The sequence below is a fragment of the Petaurus breviceps genome, unplaced genomic scaffold (assembly GCF_028583685.1).
Source record: "Petaurus breviceps papuanus isolate PSGF00001 unplaced genomic scaffold, PetGlider_PUasm1.0 173, whole genome shotgun sequence".
In the NCBI taxonomy this organism is placed as follows: domain Eukaryota; kingdom Metazoa; phylum Chordata; class Mammalia; order Diprotodontia; family Petauridae; genus Petaurus; species Petaurus breviceps.
In genome coordinates this window covers 19,156,836-19,160,905 of record NW_027185759.1, presented here as the reverse complement: position 1 = coordinate 19,160,905, position 4,070 = coordinate 19,156,836, and the positions used below count along the sequence as shown (strand labels likewise).

General features: G+C 43.4%; 1 pseudogene; it reads left to right on the top strand.

Annotated features, from left to right (window-relative positions):
• The first annotated feature begins 1,832 nt into the window (after positions 1 to 1,832).
• LOC138157853 (fatty acid-binding protein, heart pseudogene) lies at positions 1,833 to 2,398 on the top strand (annotated as a pseudogene).
• Positions 2,399 to 4,070: the final 1,672 nt, after the last annotated feature.

The window sequence follows — 4,070 nt, the reverse complement described above, 5'->3', positions numbered from 1 at the left end:
ATTACAACAGTCCAGGTGAGAGGTTATGAGGGCTTGAATTAGAGTAGTGACTATGTAAGTGGGGAACAAGGGAACCAGCTCTCCAAAGAGCTGATGAGAAAGGTAACACACACACAAAATTATCCACCTAGATCTAGAAGGCAGTGGATTTGGAGTCCAAATACTCCAAAGTCTGGAATTCCAAAAGTTTAGAATCTTTGCTATAATAGTAGGGTATGTCCTTGGGCAAATCAGCCCACCTCTTTGATATTCAGTTTCTTCATCTGTAAAGTGAGGAGTTTGGATGAGTTTAACTTTACAAGAAGCTCTAAATCCCCATGAATAATCCCATTTTACAATGAAAGCAGCAATATCATAACTACTACTGAGTTGTGCTATATACATCCCACTGCTCAGCCCTCCTCCCCTCCCATCTGTTCTTGTGGTCTGATCAGAAATATTGTTTAAAGCTTTTATAACCTAGTCTATTGCTCCTCTCGGCAGTTTTGCCCTCATGACATCAGGGCTGTGACCACCATGAAACCCATTCTGACAGCAAGAAAGTGACTCCCGGAGCCCCACTTGCCTCTTTTTTCCCCCAAAAGTATACTGTTTATTCAGTCATCACATTCTTGATGGCTTTGTGGTACCTTGGGTTTTTCCCATAACTCTTCATTTCAAAATATCCCAGCTCTCAGCTTTCATATTTTATCAATTGGAAAAAAAGATGAATGAAAATAAAACAATAAAACCTTCTTGGTCTGTAGGTTTTTATCACCAGCATAACTGAGTGTTATAGCCAATTGGGTATTGATGGAAAGCTCTGAAGCGATACAGCAATCGTAAGATATTAACTATGCAATGAAGTTACATCAAAGGTAGAAAAGGACTTGTAAAACAGGACATATATAAATATAAACTACATATGTAAATATGTATGACTAAAGCAATACAGAATATATCAGATTGCAATAATTTAGATGGCAACAAATGGGGCTCATGTAGCCTTGAGCTCTTAGAAAGTCTTCTGAAATAAATCTGAGGCATCATAGAAGCTTGTTGTGGTTTTGGCATTGATGGGCAAGGATGATACCTACCTTACAAAAGAGAAGCCATCGTGTGTTGGCAAAGCTAAAGGCATTGGCCAACACCACGAGAATGGTCCTTTTCTTCTCATTTACACCACTCTTCTCTGCACTTGATTGAAGTTAGTATGTACTTTATTCTTATCATTCTGGGTTTTTTCGCCTTGCATTATATCAAAAAGGTGTTTCTAGATCTCTTTCTTCTTCATCATTATCTATCTTAATTATATTTTACTATTTCATTTTGGTTTGCTTGGTGTTTTGGTCCAACACCAAGAGGAACCCCCAAGAGTGGGTCCTTCCACCAATGCATATCTGAAACCCATAGAATTTAGCGATACTGAGACCCTGAGAACTTAAGTGACTTGCTCACAGTCAGCTTGGCAGCCTGGTAGGACTTGAACCCAGATCTTCCTGACTTAGCTACCAGTCCTCTATACACTATGCTAAGTTCTTGTTACATTAGTGTCCTGTGAATTATTCAACTACTCTCCTATCATTGGACATTTAGGTTGTTTGTAGGGGGGTTATATTATATATGAATATTATATATCCAATGATATATTAAACAGAAATGTTTTAATCATTGAACAGCTAACCCTGGGTTTTGTTTGTTTCGATAAGGTTATATCAAAGTATATCATTCAAAAAAATAAAAGACAGAGAGCCTGGAACCTTTCTGTATCACCTCTCTTCTCCCCAGCCTGCTCGCCTGCCTGCGGCTTAACCCAGCCCAGCCCATCCCCTCTCAGTTCTGCAGCTCAGCGCTGCGCAGCCCAGTGGATCCAGACCCAGCGCCTCGCAGCGCATCCCCAGCCCAGCCCAGCCTCTTCTCCTCTAGCCTAGCACCATGGCAGATGCTTTCGCTGGCACCTGGAAGCTGGTTGGCAGCAAGAACTTCGATGACTACATGAAGTCCGTTGGTGTTGGCTTTGCCACAAGGCAGGTGGCCAGCATGACCAAGCCCACCACCATCATCAAGGTCAGTGGGGACACCATCACTATCAAGACTCAGAGCACTTTCAAGAACACTGAGATCTCCTTCAAGCTCGGAGTAGAGTTTGATGAGACAACAGCTGATGATGACAGGAAAGTCAAGTCCCTCGTCACACTGGATGGAGGCAAACTTGTCCATCTCCAGAAGTGGAATGGGCAGGAGACCACACTTGTTCGGGAGCTCCAGGATGTGAAGCTCATTCTGACACTAACTCATGGCAGTGCAGTCTGCCTTAGGACCTACGAGAAGGAAACAGCTTGAAGCCAGCCCACCTGTTCACTGTCAACTCCTCTGCCGACGGCTACCACTGAACTCAACGCCAGATTGCCTCATTTCTGTATCCTGTCCCTCTCCCCACCCCAGTGTTTTGTACCAATTGACTCTGATCAAGGAACCCTCCAGACATGGAAAACACACGGTGCTGTCCTGGTCCTAGTTGAAGCCCAGTCTGTATTTTTTTTAAACTGCATCTGATGGCTGATCCCAAGCCAATAAAGCAGATCCCACAGCCAAAATAAATAAATAAAATAAAAGACAGAGGACAGCATCCCTCAAAGTAGAAACTAGGAGAAACCAGGAAATTTCATACTGATGCCACAGCACACAAAGATGTCAATGCATGGCTTTTGTATTTGGCCATGCAAGATACCCATAAGAGTCCTTAGGTCTTGAGAAAGAGTTGTCAGCTAATGAAAAGAGCTCTAGAGCCCTAGAATCAGATTCTAGCTCCATTTTTTTACTCTTCTAGTGACCCATACAAGTAATTTTGCCTCCCTAGGCCTCAGTTTCCTCATGTGTAAAATGAGTTGGACATGATGACCTCTAAGTTGATTTGATAACCTGTAAATTTAGGCTCCTAAGGTCCTGTGAAAACAGGACAAGAAGCACCCACATGGAATTTCCCCTCCTTACCAGATGATTCAGAGCTGTGGGAGCCCAAGAAGGCCTGATGAAGATAGGCAAGCTGGAGCAGGAGGTGGATAAAAGCAGACTCTAGCTTAGCAGAAATCAATGAAGGATGATTCCCAAAGACAGAGCAAATCTCTATTCAGATGAACAAGGTCCTAGTTTTACTTTCCCCCTTTAGTCGGGGTGGAAAATGTCCAGTACTCACTAAAAAAAGTAAGACTGGTGATAAAGCATGGCAGCTGTTCTCCAGATGCTGATTTTGTGCTCAAAGTTAGCTGGGCCTCCATCAGTGAGACAGGCCTTTAGAGGGCTTCTCTAGAAGTGGTGATAAGCTGTCCTGAGCCATCCACACTCTCCTGACCATGCTCAATGGCACATATCTGTAAGGTGATTAGCCAGGGTGAAGGATATAGTCTCACTACAAGATGATTCCCCCAGAACATGCAGAACAAGATGTTTAGTTCCAGTGTGGACCAATGGAAAGAGGCCTGAATTGTGAGCTGGAGCATCTCAGTCCAAATCCCAGCTCTGACACCCAGGCGACCCGAGTTGCTGCTGTTATTGTTCTTGTATCATTTTCAGTTGAGTCCAGCTATGACCCCATTTGGTGCTTTCTTTACAAAGATTTGACATTTCTTTCTCCAGCTCATTTTACAGATGAGGAGACTGAGGACAATGGGGTAAGTGACTTGCCCGGGGTCATAGAGCTAGTAAGGTCTGAGACTGGATTTGAACTCAGGAAGATGAATCTTCCAGAATCCAAGCCTAGTATTCTATACACTGTACCACATAGCTGCTATATGACCTTAGGCAAGTCACTTCACCTCTAGCTTCTGTTTCCTCTTTCTTAAAAAGAGAGATCCTGAAGAACATGAGAAGAGCTTCCAAAACTCCCTTCCAGCTCTCAGCATGAGATCTGGTCATCGGATTCTGTGATTCTGGTTTTGTTTGTTGGTATTCTGTTTGGTCTCCACTCAAATCCCACCTTTGCAGAAGTCTTTCCTTTTTCTCTCTGCCCCCCACTAGGGTCTTCTCCTTTCAGATTCCCTTCCAGCTGATCTTTGTAGACCTAGATATTTGCATATTGTCTCCACCTCTAG